Source organism: Eufriesea mexicana, unplaced genomic scaffold (assembly GCF_001483705.2).
Source record: "Eufriesea mexicana isolate 0111107269 unplaced genomic scaffold, ASM148370v2 scaffold1803, whole genome shotgun sequence".
In the NCBI taxonomy this organism is placed as follows: domain Eukaryota; kingdom Metazoa; phylum Arthropoda; class Insecta; order Hymenoptera; family Apidae; genus Eufriesea; species Eufriesea mexicana.
The window spans coordinates 113,164-130,705 of record NW_016909889.1 but is presented as its reverse complement, the minus strand read 5'-3'; the positions used below and the strand labels follow the sequence as shown (position 1 = coordinate 130,705).

The 17,542-nt window shown below is 32.7% G+C and overlaps 1 protein-coding gene across 1 annotated transcript in view; it reads right to left on the bottom strand.

Moving 5' to 3' along the window:
- Positions 1 to 9,631: 9,631 nt before the first annotated feature.
- Positions 9,632 to 17,542, bottom strand: part of LOC108548995 (tachykinin-like peptides receptor 99D) — a 72,179-nt gene continuing 64,268 nt past the window's right edge. The window contains exon 3 of the mRNA XM_017902188.1: positions 9,632 to 9,766. The gene's annotated coding sequence lies outside the window, so the exon portion shown is untranslated. The remainder of the gene's footprint in view (positions 9,767 to 17,542) is intronic.

Genomic DNA, 17,542 nt, shown 5'->3' with positions numbered 1-17,542 from the left:
GTTAGCGTCTGGCGGCCAGACGAGCCTGGGGAAGTTGGGGCCAGGCCATGCGAGGTAGCCTCGCTCAACCCCGGTTTTCCCCATTGTAAACCGGGGGTGACGCGTCCGTGGGCACCTCTCGGGAAGGGTCCCCGCGTGGGTGACCCTTCGGAGAGCCTAACCCGAAGGGGGAATCCCTTCCACCCCAAAGCGTTACGTGGAGGGAGCTTTCTCCTCCTTCGGGGGAGGCTCTTGCCTTCCAGACGGGCTTTAAAGGGCCCGCTCTGGAAGATAGAGGCGAGTTTTGAGATAGTCATTAGAGAGTTGAGGTAGTCCTTGAGAGAGTTGAGACCGAGAGTTGTGATTGCGAGAGTTACGCGTTATTGAGAGTCGAATCGAAAATACAGACTGCAGTGAATCTGAGTATTCCGAGGTACTCTCCAGCGAGTAGAGACTGTGTGACTTTACATATCTAAAGTCGATTTTCTCGAAAACGAAGCTTCGAATCGAAAAATTTTATTCTTCCCTTTTTAATTCATTTTTGCATGTAGAATTAGCCTCTTCTGGGCTGCACTACCGTTATGGGACACCCTGTATATTTCAAGCATAGAAATAAAAATTGAAGCGTGAATTTTTTCATGCATAAAAATTTTGCACATCGTGTTTCTAAAATATTCGAATAAATTTTTTGGACTCTGTACCATCATCATCGATTATTTGCACTCTCGTCCTCTTCTCATCTATCGACTCAATCATTATTTCGTGTGTCGGACAGTTCCAAATGGAAAGGTAAATAAAAAGTTTGATGACAGTTTAAGGACTGAAAGTTAAAGGTAATTTTTTTGTCATTGCCAGCGAGTTCTTGTAATGTTCGAGGAACCTTCGGATTATTTGCCAGAGCAGGAAGTCGTGATATTCCCTCTGGTCAATAAAACAGTCCGATGAGTTAGCTTTACGACTTTGAATGCGATCGGTATTATTAGTCTTTAAGATGCTGTCGTTTCACTTTGCAACTCTGCGTTTCCTCCAGTGTTTTCGACTATGACATTCGAGAAATTATTGTCAGATATCTTTGTCTTCGAGAAATAACTTATTCCAGAATAAGTCTTGTCAATTACTTAAAGAAAACGTTGGAATAATTATTTTATCTCGGTGAAGTAAAATAAAAATTTAATTTTTAATTATTCCTACAGAAATAACTTATTCGAGAATAAATCTTGTCAATTGCTTGAAACAAACGTTGGAATAATTATTTTATCTCGGTGAAGTAAAATAAAAATTTAATTTTTAATTATTCCAACAGAAATAACTTATTCAAGAATAAGTCTTGTCAATTGCTTGAAACAAACGTTGAAATAATTATTTTATCTCAATGAAGTAAAATAAGAATTTAATTCTTAATTATTCCTATTATTTTTTATTAATTATTATATTATTTATTAAAATTATTTAATTACTTATTTAAACAAGGACTACTATTGTTTATTAAAACAAAGACTACCCAAAATTTCATTTATTTATTATTTATTATTATTATTACATCTAATTCTTATCTTTTAGTCCCAATTTACAATCTCCCCTTCATCATCTTATCTGTGTTAACCTATCTCGAAGCTATTCTGTAGACATTCTTATACCTGTTCAGACATAAGAAAGGCACCCGAAGATAAAATGGAAACGAAGAAGCTGGAGGAAAAAGAAGCACCAAAATTGGAACTCCTGAAACTCTGTTCGGTTTATTTCTTTGTCTGCCCTTTCTATTTATTTTCCTTTCGTCCCTTACACTATCTTTTAACTTCCCTCTTCTTTTTCTGTTCGACCAGTATATCTCTCTCTCTCACCTCTCTTTACCACTTTTGTTCCTCTTCTACCCTTTTTAACATTCTCCTTCCCATTCCTTCTCGTATCTCTCATTTCCTATTCTATCTTCTGAAGAAAATGTTGTATACATTATTTTAATTCACACACACAGACATATACACTTACACAAAGAATGTAAACTACGATTAATCTTGTTCCATATTATAAAGGAAGTATACCTACATGTAAAATCTATGTAGTATACTGTATATGGTGCACTTCACATCTAAGATTGTCATATATTACGATATTTTTCAAGAAACAAAAATTAGACAGTAATTACAGTAATGTGGGATTGGAATAAGTACGGCCCTGAAAGAATGCCAAGTGTGTTTGGGCTTAGGATGAAAGTGACCGAGTGCAAGCGAATTAACTGCAAAGAATGTTTATAGTAGGGTCCAGAGAAAGTTTAGGAATGCGTCCAGAGTGATTGAAGTACACCTGGCCCACGGAGGTTGCGTGAGAAAGGGGCATGATTGGAAAGGAAAGCCTGGGTATGGAAAAGGACAGAATGAATTGTTACAGTTGTTAATTTACTAGGCACTAGTAATAAGAAACAGCAGAATAACAGGGTTATGTGGTAGAAAATGTAAGTTTATTGAAATTCACAAACAAAATATATATATATACAGAAGATGAAGAAAAACTCTAGAGAAGTCGAAGCACACGCAGTTACTCTCTCCGAAGACTCTCTAGCGACTGACTGGCACACAGATGACAGAAAAACATTTTGGGCGGCAGTTGCCATTTCCGTACTCAGGTAGTATCATAAAATGAGTTAAGCTAGGAGGGAAACAGCGCCGCAGTGAGACGCATACTCTTGCAGATACTATCCCAAAAACATAGCGTACAGGAGGCTCTTTAATTTACATGAATACTTTAAATAAGGGTGCAAGGGCGCGGGCAGCTTCAGTCTTTAACAGTTTTTAAGAGTTCTTAACACGTTGACTGCCATGGGGGTCACCGGTGACCGGCGACGCGACCATTAGTAAAAATACATAATTAGAGTAAATATCGATACTGATAAATTTTTAAATAGTACCATTGTTACTATAATGGTTCGAAGAAATTAATGCCATACAGAACATGCAAAAATAATTTTATTTATACAAAGAAAAGGTGAACCAAAACAGTCGGCACAATATGTCGCCACTTTTTTAGTGCAATTCTTTGCTCTCATTCTTCCTAGCTGATTTGAATTATTTTCATAGCACACTTTGCAAAATCGCCTTACATTTCGCACACTTCCAGGTTTCTTTTTAAATTCGTGACGACGTTTTTTCTGTACGTAATTGCTCGATGAAATGCAATCTTCGTCATCGGAACATTTCACTAAATACATCGCTAACTTCATCCTAAAATCGGGAATTGAAATATTTTTTCGAGTTGCTTTTTAAACAATTGATAATGGCAAAAATGGTCTACAGCGCCGCGGGGGTCACCGGTGACCCCCACCACGAAAAATACATTAAACGCGATTATACAACTCACCTTATCTGTTGTAAATAATATTTCAACGTAATATGCATGGCATAATAAAATATTCATGTTGTCGCCATGGGCGAACCACGTAAAATGCGCGTGGCAGTCAACGTGTTAAGCTAGTGTCTAAGAGTGTGTCAGTAAGAAGCCAAAGTCGAACGTGCTCATAGCGAATCTCTCTTGTTTCATAGCCGTCAATCTACGTATAAGCTTATTGTATTTTATTAGGAAGTAAACAGCACTATTTTAGCCAATCCACCCAACCCGATCCTACAGAAATTATGTAGCAAAATTATATAGTACGGTGTTATTTTCTAGTACACTGTGGATACGAAATGTAAAAATTATTCTATGCCAAATCCTATGCAGAAAGATAACAATTCTGGGTGCTATATTAATGGCTCGGACCTGGTATCTGCATCCTAAGTGGCGATAAACCTGTTATAAATCCTTGACACGGAACACGAGAAATTCTTGGACAGAAAGCCATTTTCCCTTGGGTTTAGTTCTTCCGTTGACCTGCATCACCAACTTCCTAACCTCACGGTTATCGAGATAAGTGGAAAGCTTGGGGTCTGAGGAGGGCTAACCAAGTGGGACTTCACCGATTTGCTGGTAGTGTCGCCACCTGGTCCTTCGAACTGCTTACAAAGTGAAGTAGTAAAGAGATTCACAGTCTGGGAATTTCTCAATACGTACGAGACTTGAATGAAATATGAGCTTGATTCCCAAGGATACAAGAAACGAGCATTCTAGGAAACTAGCCAGCATGAAATTAAGTCTAAGTAAACAACGGTTCTAGAATGAAAGGATTAACCGAGTGAAAGAAGAATCAGTCAGCGAAGATATTTGTATCTTTTTAAGTATGACACAGAAGTGGCAAATACGTTATTATTCCGTAAATTAATAATTTGAGAGTATTCTGTTTTGAGAAAAATAAGAAATTATTTATTAGCTTTGGAAATAACGAAAGACAATATTCTTTCTTTGCATATGTTTCGAAAGTACTATGTTGCTGACCCCCACCACGAAAAATACATTAAACGCGATTATACAACTCACCTTATCTGTTGTAAATAATATTTCAACGTAATATGCATGGCATAATAAAATATTCATGTTGTCGCCATGGGCGAACCACGTAAAATGCGCGTGGCAGTCAACGTGTTAAGCTAGTGTCTAAGAGTGTGTCAGTAAGAAGCCAAAGTCGAACGTGCTCATAGCGAATCTCTCTTGTTTCATAGCCGTCAATCTACGTATAAGCTTATTGTATTTTATTAGGAAGTAAACAGCACTATTTTAGCCAATCCACCCAACCCGATCCTACAGAAATTATGTAGCAAAATTATATAGTACGGTGTTATTTTCTAGTACACTGTGGATACGAAATGTAAAAATTATTCTATGCCAAATCCTATGCAGAAAGATAACAATTCTGGGTGCTATATTAATGGCTCGGACCTGGTATCTGCATCCTAAGTGGCGATAAACCTGTTATAAATCCTTGACACGGAACACGAGAAATTCTTGGACAGAAAGCCATTTTCCCTTGGGTTTAGTTCTTCCGTTGACCTGCATCACCAACTTCCTAACCTCACGGTTATCGAGATAAGTGGAAAGCTTGGGGTCTGAGGAGGGCTAACCAAGTGGGACTTCACCGATTTGCTGGTAGTGTCGCCACCTGGTCCTTCGAACTGCTTACAAAGTGAAGTAGTAAAGAGATTCACAGTCTGGGAATTTCTCAATACGTACGAGACTTGAATGAAATATGAGCTTGATTCCCAAGGATACAAGAAACGAGCATTCTAGGAAACTAGCCAGCATGAAATTAAGTCTAAGTAAACAACGGTTCTAGAATGAAAGGATTAACCGAGTGAAAGAAGAATCAGTCAGCGAAGATATTTGTATCTTTTTAAGTATGACACAGAAGTGGCAAATACGTTATTATTCCGTAAATTAATAATTTGAGAGTATTCTGTTTTGAGAAAAATAAGAAATTATTTATTAGCTTTGGAAATAACGAAAGACAATATTCTTTCTTTGCATATGTTTCGAAAGTACTATGTTGCGATGCATGTATAGTAAGTGTTAGTCATATATATACAGAATACTAATATTGCAAGCTGGACTTATTAATAAAAATATTAGAGAAATGATAAAGAATAGTATTAAAAATAGTATAATATTGAAAATACTATAAAGAATAATATTTAACACAAAATAATGGAAAATATTTAAAAAATTCTAAAAACAAAAATATTACATTGTAAATAAAGATGTATATAATATTATAAAGAAAAAAATGAATATAAAAACGAATATTAAAAATGTGGCAGATATTTTGGTATAAAATAATAACATTAAACATATAAATTAGAATATTTATATGACAATGGAATAATGGAAAATATTTAAAAAATTCCGAAGACAAAACCATCACATTCTAAATAAAGATGTATATGACATTATAAAGAAAAGAAACAAAAATGGTATAAAAACGAATATTAAAAATATAGTAAATATTTTGGCATAAAATAATAATATTAAACATATAAATTAGAATATTTATATGATTATTTCTTCATAATTAAAATATTCGTGGGACTATTTTACACGCATATAAATAAAATAATTAAATAAAATTGCTAAATTTCCTCGAAATAAATAAATTGATAAATTTTCTCGAAAATTGCTAAATTCATGAACCAAAGTACCACAGTACATCCATCATCAGTAGACAATCACAGAAACAGCGAAACAGTATAATGTTGGCACGAAATTTAAGACTGGTGATTTTTTTTTGGAAAATAAATCGAGGAAAGCAATAACGTAAGATATCTCGGACAATCATATTTTAAAATATATTACAGAATATAATTCACGACAAACAGCAAGAGCAATAACGTCCCAAATGCAAGTAAGGTATTCTACCATTATTTATTACTTTGGCCAAATAGGAAAAGTGGAGGAAATGGGGAAATAAATTCTCTACGAGTTAAGCGATATACAGAAGTTTAGACCACTGGAGACAGTCATTTTCTTGCTTCAAAGGAATAAATAGATACCATTTTAAAAACGCAGATATAATTGTAGAACTTAGTTTGAAATAATAGCTTGATAAATAGGCTTGATAAATTGGCTTGATAAACGAGCATGCAAAACAGATATATTAAAATTATCGTTTTATTCAAAGGACTAAATAGTGACAGTCCACTGGTTGTATGCAGGATTTATTCATATCTATTTCTTATAACCCGAGGCTACAATTACAGCAAAAACATACGCGGGATTAATAACGAAACGACCTGTGTTGGGAAACAAATGGAATTAATGGAAATGTATCCTGTTACACGACAACGTAAGACCTCGTGTATTGGAATGACATACAAAATGAGCATACAAGGACTTCGACTATTAAAATATGGAATTTTGCCAAGATTTTACCTTGGCCTCTCGATCGTACACCCACGAAGTTTATATTTTATGAAATATCACGTATCTTTTAAACTAAAAATATACGAAAGCTGTATTCTTGCTATTTTTTATTTTTTGAATTAATTTATTATTATCTTAATTTTATTTATTACGATTATTGCTCCAACTAGATTTAGAATACGATTATTTTATATAAACTTTGAATAATAAATTCATATTTGGATTTAATTGATGTTTGGAAGTGAATAAATTTGAAATTAATTTATTATTGTTTTTATTGCATTATAATTATACTATCATATATTACATCAAAAGATAAAGAATATAGAAAAATTCTAAATTCATTACTTTGTTTCTTCACTCTTATAAATAAGTGCATATAATTTGTATTCAATTACGATTAAATAACACGTGATAAATGTATAAAAATTATCTATAGTTTGTATTTAATCGTTAAATAAGAGTAATAAATATATCATTTTTTAAAGGATCATTTACAGTGAAAATTTGTCACTTTTTTTCAAGACAAATTGTTTCTTAATTTATTTAAAAAAGAAGTTTGTTTAACAATTATATCGTAATATCTTTATATGAATATTTCATTTTAAGATCAGTATTAAATAAAAATGATTAGTAGTAGATTATTTTTAATAATTTCGTAATTACTGTAATTGGAACAATAAAAGGACAGTCATAGTGTTCGTTTACCCATTATAAGGTATGAAAATTTCATTTTCGGTTTTATGTCGATAACGTTAAATTGCACTTCTGAGGGAAGTAATTAACTTTATTCTACCAGGAATTTTTCAAAGAATATGACTCCCACGTTATATTGAAGTGCCTAAGTGAATTAACGTTTATAGCAATAATATCTTTTTTACTTTGCTGTTCTGGACTCAATATAAAGGGAAATGATGCTTACGTTTAATAATGACTATGTTTTGAAATATTTCTTTATCATATTTGAATTTTCATAATTTCTTAAAAAATTAAATTAGCTTTATTTTTCTAATCAATCATAAAATTAAAAAATTCCAATTTTTACTTCATTAAAAAAGTAAAAATTCCAATTTTTTTTATTATAGTTCTTTAATTTATCTACTTTTTAAGAAAAATTAATGTCGTTAATTTATTACATATATTATGTATATATTGATACATATTCTTTAATACTAATTACAATATTAAAAATATCAATTTCTATAATTTATTATATGACTGAAAACTCTAATTTTAAAAATTTATTATAACATCGAAAATTCTAATTTTCATAATATATTATAATTACAAACTTTTATAATAATAATTTATTTATATTGTTACGATAATAATTATTACACTACAGTTTTTCATAATAATCACCCTGATGTGACTCTAAAGATGTATAAGTAGTGTAAATAAAGAATATAGCAGGCTTAATGTATTCAATATTTTAAACAATAATTACAATAATATTTTAAAGTTAAATATTTATACAAAATAATTTAAAAAATAATCTTGTATATTCATTTAAATTTGACAAGTTGTATTTAAAATTTCGTATTTTCTTGGGTACTGAAAATGATCGATTACAAATTAAAAAATGTTAATGAGGCAACAGTCTGTAAACTAAATTATCGTTACATGAATGTCGTTAACTAGATAACTCGTTTATTGTATTTCCCATAGGTATTTCGCATGCTGCGATTGCTTATCACCTTCTGACAGACACAGCGTCGAAGGGTGCGAACGAAAATTGCGTAAAGTTAATTAATTGGGATCGTTTATATAGTTTCGCCGTTGGTTTCGTAAGCGCAATAAAAGAAGTTGTATTGTTCCACCACCGTTTCACAAGCTGCAGTGCATTTCGTTGAAAGCAGCATCGCGTGACACGACGTCTTTGAAATTCAAATAATTCGAAGAAACCTTCTGTCACGTGATATTTTACGACTGATACTGTATTATTACAAATTTCAATCAAATTAATATACCCTTTCGCGTTTCGTTTTACATCAAACTCATTCGTAATTTAATTTACTTACAAATTGAACTTAATTAAAATATATCCGTATTCATTTTTGAAAAAATTATACTTAACGTTCGAAAATGATGCATTTAATAATGCTTAATGGATTAACAGAGACATATTAAAAAATTTTTATACGTAATTCCATAAATTGAAAATTATTATTACTTCCATTATTTTTTCCGATAAAATAAAATGTAGGACAGAAAAAATACCCGATACGAGTACACCCACTTAAAATTGACAAAAAAATTTTATTCCTTTAAAAATAATTAAAATAAAAAAAAGAGTCATTTATCGTCGAGTTTTATGGATTTTACCAAGTTGCCTTCGTTATATAATAAGATTTAGCATTTTCTCATACAAGGACTTACATTTAATATCTAAAAAAGTCCTCAAAAATGTTTCATAAAATTAATAATTACGTATCAGGTATTCAATTTCATTTTGCATATTAAAAAGAGCCTGGAATTAATAATTTCCTCATAATTAAAATATTGAAATTAAAATTGAATATTAACGCTAAATCTAGCAACCTATAACGTGTACACGAACATAGTGTGCGTAATAAATATTAATTAAAATGGTACGTCAAAAATAAAGCAGTACGCGTAATTAAAATTCTATTCGAATAAAATTCAACATTAACCTTGCCGAATAGTAGCTGCATACTTTCAGCAGATGCAAAATTACAAATTTGAAATAAATCATTTCGACCTTTTTGATAATATTTCGATGCTGATAATTCTTCAATAAATTCACCGGCGGTAATAAGGTCTGTCATTTAATTTCGCTAATAACGAATCTAGTTATGTATCGAAGCATGTAAGTTCATTAATGGAAATGCTACATACCCTCCGTTTACTCCGTATACCCTCCAATTGTCCTGCGGTATTTTCGCCAATGCTTTGTGAACCCCATAACTCCAAGCCAATCCTGGCGTAGGTGAACGTCATCGATCCAATTGGTAGAATGTACGTCAGTATCGTGAAGATCACGTTGTATCTGAAGACAGAGAGTGTCGAAAGTCACTATTTACGGTAGCCAAAAAATTTGCACCGAATCTTGAAAGAAGTGCAAGAGAAAAAATAGGAAATGTTTATTCATTGCTAGTGATTTTGCTAAAAAATTGTGAACTATATGATTCTGAAATATAAATCGAAAAATTTGCATCGAATCTTGAAAGAAGTGCAAGAGAAAGGAACAGGAAATGTTTATTCATTGCTAGTGATTTTGTTAAAAAATTGTGAACTATATAATTCTAAAATACAAGTCGAAAAATTTGCACCAAATTTTGAAAGAAATGCAAGAGAAAGGAACAGGAAATGTCCATTGTAAAAGTGATTTTACAAGCTAGTGATTTATTACTAAAAAAATAGTAATCTTCCTCAAGAAAAAGAATAATAATAATAATAATATGGTTCTGAAATATAATAGCAAATTGTTTAATTATAATTACTAGGACCCATGCATATGAAAGTAATACGGTATGAGATTATGCAAAAGACGCGATGGTTAGTATAATATAATATACTTTGAAAAATTTTACATTTAAATATTAGAGTCTTATACATTCGCAAATTTTATTTTTATACCCTGTTTATTATACTCAGATACGTACGTATTTATAGTTTCAAATATTCCTATACACTATGACACATGCTGCACGTTCACGCACGCATACACACACTCATATCTTCATACGTAAATTGTTGATATGCTAGTTCAGGATATTGCCGATTCACAGTTGATAGTATCTATTTCAAGTGCATAAATGTTTCACATTGCTCGTCCACGTGCTTAAAGGATTTCACTTTCATTGAGTTTCGTGACCAGGCAGGAAAAATGTAGTTACAGCTTTGTGTGGCAGCCCGATGGAAGTGTGAGGTGCACTTTTACCGGTTCCAGTTAGTAATTAAAAGTAACACTGATGAGAGTCCATGCAGAGTGTTTGTTCGAACCCATTAAATCGAGGAAATTGCAGATCGTTTCGTTATCTTTGAAAGCGTGCTCGTGAAACTACTGAACGGTATACACTCTGCTTGCAAACGTTTTAAAAGGAATTTGCATTTTGTACGAATATATGTATGTACTTTTGCGTCAATTATGTATTGCTCGAGGTACCGAGGAATGTAACTGAGGTTTAATAGAAGGTTAATTGATTTTCTGAAATGTCCTTTGTTTTAGTTTAGGGAAAAGGAATTTTAATTATTATAGAAAAATATAGCAGATATATATGTAAAGTACTATAATTACGAAATTATATGCTATACAGTATTGCACTTGATTGCAATATTGATACAGAAAATCTGGGAATTAAGATTAAGAAAAGGAAATTTTAATTATTACTGAGAAATATAGTAGAAATAAATGTCTTTTGTTTCAGTTTAAGGAAAAGGAATTTTAATTATTGTAGAAAAATATAGCAGATATATATGTAATGCACTATAATTACGAAATTATATGCTATACAGTATTGCACTTTATTGCAATATGATTGATACAGAAAATCTGGGAATTAAGATTAAGAAAAGGAAATTTTAATTATTACTGAGAAATATAGTAGAAATAAATGTCTTTTGTTTCAGTTTAAGGAAAAGGAATTTTAATTATTGTAGAAAAATATAGCAGATATATATGTAATGTACTATAATTACGAAATTATATGCTATACAGTATTGCACTTGATTGCAATATTGATACAGAAAATCTGGGAATTAAGATTAAGGAAAGGAAATTTTAATTATTACTGAGAAATGTAGTAGAAATAAATATTGCAATAAAAGGTTACTATAAATAAAATAAAAATTCATGTTTTTTTAAGAAAATGAGATTCGTCTTTGACGAATATTATTTTTCCCACGCATTAGGTTTAAATCTTATTCGATATTTAAATATCATAATTATTATTGGTTGGTATTATTTTTTAAATATAAGTTCAACACATTTCATAGAAATTTTATGAGATAAAATTTAATAAAAAACTAGTTTTATGGTCGACATGTTTCATATCTGAAGGCTTTTAGAAGAGCATCCTATTCCTTTTCGCAATTTCATTTTAATAATGTTGCAAAACGATAATGTTACGAACGTTTAGATTAAAACATTCATAGAAATATATTATTTAATGAAAATGCAACATTATTGATTACGTACTGCTAAACACTGTTACGTTTATTTTCGCCACTGCCAAACTTACTGGAGCAACGATAAATTAATGAACGATATTAATGCATTGTCAAATGTTATTACGACATTTTCCTCTGTGACATTTTGTTGACAATTTGCTCTTTTAATTTTACGAAAATATGTGTATTTCTCTGAAATTTAGTCAAATACGTAGAAATTTATTTGTAATACGTGTTTCATGCTCAGATTAGAGGCGAATTATTGTATCGAATATTCCTTTATCTGAATGACTATGTATTCTATAAAATAACACGTGAGCCAATGTATTAAAATTATTATTTTGTTTCCGTTGCATTAATAATTTAACAATACCCTCATCTCTCTTTGTTATTTTATTTTTAATTCCAATTTTTGAAAATCTGTTTTCGTAGGAATATTTATAGTTCTTTTTCTTTAATTATTTTATTACATGATTACATGCAGTAATTTCTGTCCATTCATTGTTTTATGAAGAAATAATTTGCTTTAAAATAATTCAATAGTTCAATTGCTTAAAAAATTGTTGTAGTTTATTAGTGTACAAGGTTATTAGTAAAATAAAATATATAAGGTTATTAGAAAAATAAAGTATAATCTCTGCAGTTAATAGGTCGTTACTGATTCTATACTATAAATTATGTAAATGTCAGAATTTAAATTGCTTCAAAATTTTATCGAACGAATTAAGAGTATTTCGCAAAAATTTGGTGGAAATTTAATAATGCAGATAGAAAGTAGGGGGTTTAAGGTAGAAAAGTACCAGATGATACTTTCATAGTAAAATTTTCGGATGTTTATTATGATAATTTTTAGATACAAAATTTAATGTATATATATTTTCTTTTTATTTTATTCCAGTTTATTTTATTATTATTTCCAGTATGTCTGTTATTATACTATTACAATTTATTTTTATTATTTTTGTTACTATGTTATTCCATTTTATTTTTATTATTTTTGTTATTAAATTATTTTCTTTCATTTTTATTATTATTCGTATTATATTATTATATCTTATCTATATTATTTTATCTCGAGTGTTATACGATAACTATAGTTTCTACTGTCTACACAGGGGTTGTGCCAATTACACACACGTTTCCAGGCGGTGTGAAGCATGAAAGATTGAGAAACACAGGTCTAGAACATTAAGGGTGTGAAAGAACCCTGTTTAGAGCTGCTTGAGAGGCTTGAATGTCCTATACTGAAGAAGTAGAAGAAAGGATAGTCGTGTGCAGGAATATATGTATGGCATATGCTTGGAAAAATGCGGGCTAGACGCAGTTAAAGTTGAAAGTAGGAATCGTAGAGATAAAACTTAAGAGTCAGCACTAGAAACTTCACAAAATCTGAAGAATTTCAAATCCAGGTATTCGTTAAATTCATTCTTTATTTTATCCTTTTTTACAATATCATTTTAAAAGGAGGAACAAATTTCTACGCTACCTGATATATTCCTAAAGTTACTTCAGTATATGCTATATATATATACACACCATATAATTCTGAGAAAAATTGCAAAATCCTGTACATGTACAGTTTTCAACATGTACCAAATTAAACCTCTACATAGATATCAAAATACATCTTTACACAACAGAAATTTCATATCTAACAAAGAAACAAGAATAATCCTCAGATAGGAAGAAAGGGTCCTGGACCTAACATCTTTCCCTTCAGAAGCTTAATTTTTCTATTTTAGGATACTTAGTCATAGAAAAATATGAAAAACTTCTCCAGGTCAAAAAATGGGATTAGAATTTTACGACACCATTTTGAGGAATATCTCTATCTTAGTCACATCCAACCTAGTTCATCTCCCTACCCATCTATCTAAATTAATCATTAAAATTCCATGGCACTCGTTGGCAAAAATACAATTTTTACCAAGATGACACGGAAGATAGATGAAACTTCAATTCACATGAAACAATAGTTGCTACTTGGTTGCATTAAACGATGGTATTTTTATAAAGCTTGTTTTGCTCACTATTGCTCTCAAAGGCAGTACCGTCTGTGAGTTTGTTGTATAACAATCGTATATTTATTATAAAATTATAAATTTACACACGCCTTATATAATAATTGTTCATTCTCATGCTTCTTATAACAAACTGAACTTCCTTATAACATATTGACTCTGATCCATAGCAACAGCACGACACCACGCATTCTAGATCTTCCACTCGCGCTTCTAAAAACATACATATCTACATTCGAGCCATTACTCGACGTCACACACTTTCGTTCACACTAATAAAACCAAATCCACACCGTCGTCTAAACAGCACTAGATATCATAGGGATTAGGGACTGGGGATGCTATGACCTCACACGATAATTTAACAAATATATGCATTCACTATATCCGTGTAAACTATATAACATCTCTCCGTGAACACTACTGCCTTTAGCCCTTTGCGGTCCTATGACGAGCGTCACTCGACACAGCATTTCGTTCCAGCAAGTCCTGTGTTTAACTCCTTGGCTGCTGTGGGCGCCGATAGGCGCTTAGAAATTTTGTGTTTGTGACACGGTGGGCGCCTTAGGTGCTTAGAAATGTCGTGTTTGTGACACGGTGGGTGTCTTAGGCGCTTAGAAATTTTACGTTTATGACACGGAGGGCGCCCATAGGCGCTTAGAAATGTGTTTGTGACACGGTGGGTGTCTTAAACGCTTAGAAATTTTGCGTTTGTGACACAGAGAGTGCTTCTTTCACAAAAATGGCGCACATCGTATCTCAATTCCTATCGTATGGTAAGGTCGCTGCGTATCAAAGTCTACCGTAGTCAAGAGGTTAAACAGCGTTTGTTTTAACAGCGTTTAAGATAAGAGATAAGAGAAAACTCCTTTTCTGGGGATTGGAAGAGAAAAGGGCACTGTCATAGACGGTGAACTCATGCCTTAATCACGCCACGCTCACCGTTCCTACATATATATCCCAAAACCTAAATAAAGTCAGATCTTCTCAAATTCTAAATACGTGTCACTTCTCTTGCGGTATAGCTACTCTACGGATAGTATCTCGCATAGAGGCATAGTTATTCTTATTTTTCGCAACTAGTCCCCACAGTGTGACAACACACTGACAACACACGTTGAAAATCACTGCTCTGTTCGAGGGAACCTCCAGTAGGTACAGTGAAGTCCCTGCTGCTCTGTTAGACCCGAAGGGTCACGTCACCCAAGGCGTTGGTCCTTTTGACATCGTGAACTCAATAGCGTGCAGCGCGTTAAAAACATGCGGCTGCCAAACGCATGGAAAAGGGCTCTCTAGCTTGGAAAACACTCTGCGTGGAGTTATTGACCCAGGCAGGGTAAATTCGCCCTCTAGCCCATTTTTCACCACCACCCTGAACTCGTGAGATGCTCCCTGCAACCGGTGGAGGAGGAGGCTAACGAAGAGTAGCTTTTTTCAGAAAGCCAGGAGGTAAGGTAGTAAGTCTTGTTCAACCTCGGAAGAGGAAGGTCGAAGTAGGAAAATATTTGAGAAGGTACATTGGTCAGGTAGCCTCAGGCGATTCTTGCAATCTTGGCACGAGTCTCGATTCCTTGTTGTAAAATAAAATTCTATGGGATTACCTTGGCGCAGAGGTTGTTCGAGTGGGATCAACTGTATCGATTAATTCTATTTAACCGCAGAAAATAACCAGAATTGTTGATTGTTGGATCGAAATAACGAGCACGTGGAATCATAAATGCAGTAACAAAACGAACAGAAATATATTCAATGAGAATAGACGGTACAAAATGTGAGAGTAAAGCATTTCTTTCTCTCTCTCCCTCTCTCTCTACGCACTGTTCAATTACACGATTAACACTTTGACTGCCACGTTGGTCATATATGACCGGCCACGGTTTCTCCTGTGACACTACGGTGGTCATTGGTGACCGAAGCGCTTGAACTACTTGAACTACATTGAACTACGTTGAATGAAAATTGACAGTTAGTGCATTTCGAATATAATCACTAATTAGAAGATACTTTGAAATAAAAAGTGTCCCATTGAACGATTAAAAATTTTTATTAGAACTGTAGCGTTCTATTTATCGAATCCCTTCGATGTACTAGAACGCTCATCACGCGCCAAATTAATATTGCGTGACTAGTTGTAATAATAAGGATCCCGAAGTGTGCGTTGATAAAAGAGAGCGTTTATTTACAGAAAAGTATAGAATAGTTATAATGGAGACGTTGAACGGAGTACCGTTTCGAACACGCGTTTATACGTGTAAGTAAGATGTTTCAAGGATCGGTGTCGAAGACGAACCGATTTCTCGAATTTGATCTATGTCGTGTCTCGTCGTGTCCTGTCCGGTGTTTTCTCCAGTTTAGTTCTGATCGGGCAAAATAAACGTTGGTGGTGGAAAAGTAAGGAGTTTTAATCGGACAGAGGGTGCGACGGAAGGACCTTTGGCTAAGGAGTAGGAAACTGTCAAGGAGCCGATTTTTGATAGTCAATGACGCGATTTATAAGCGGTGTCTGTCCGTCGCTTGTTGGGTCTGTCACACGTGGGTCCTACCTGTCGAGCCTGGTACCTGTAAAAATTCCTAAACTTTCGCCTTTATCTTTACAACTTAATCTGCTAGAACGGCGGTGAGGCACATCTATCCTCCGGAATTGCAGTCGCGATATAAAATATATCGTAAACCGTTAGGTCTGTTATAAGTGTAAGCCTTAAAATAAAAATCATGTTATAAACACACTCTCCAGGACGGAACAAGAACATCAAAAACATATTAGAACAAATCTTGCATCTAATGGTGCACTTCAGTGGCGTCCTAAGGGAAGCATGTGATTTAGGCGTGGCAGTTAAAGGGTTAATTCGTGACTAATTATAAGGGTTAATTCGCCTTACACCTAACGATACTATCTATCTTTGTTTTTGGTTGTTATAGTCTCACGCGTTATTTTAATATAATTTTGAATTCTTATGGCCCATATTAATATGAATTTTGGACATTTGTGTATGCGATATTCCTGCAATATAGATCGCACGAGAGAAATTTGCTTATAGTGATCTATACATACGGTTTTAGTTTACTACGACTTATTTTGCCTTTTTTTATTTTAATTTGTTATTTCTGGAATTCGAAAATTAAGAAAATCCTGATAGAACATGCTATTCGTATAACACGGTTTATTCTACCTAACCTTGCTTCACTTTCCTCAACTGAGGTTCAGAAAATAAGGGAAAATGAGGGAAGTATAACCTGGTTTTATTCTAGCATGATTTATTTTTTCATACTTTATTACTCTACAGCTCAAGATTCGAGAAAATTGTAAATGCGTTGGAGAATTAAGTATAATACATTAGATATAAGTATCCATAAATCATAATTAATACTAGAATTATTATAACAGTAAAAATATCTGGTTTTAGAATTTTGTTTTTGCAAATCTCCTTAATTAATTACCTTCAGCTGTTTTTGGTGAAACCAATATTAGTTTTCATTGAGATAGAAAAATAACCTAACTACTCTCATTATTACAATTCTTTTGATAGATAAATCATTGTTAAATAATGTTAAATAATGGTTCTTTCTGAAGTTAGAAATTCATTATTACTGTGAATAAACAAGTGAGATAAAAGACTTTCAATTTTTACGAG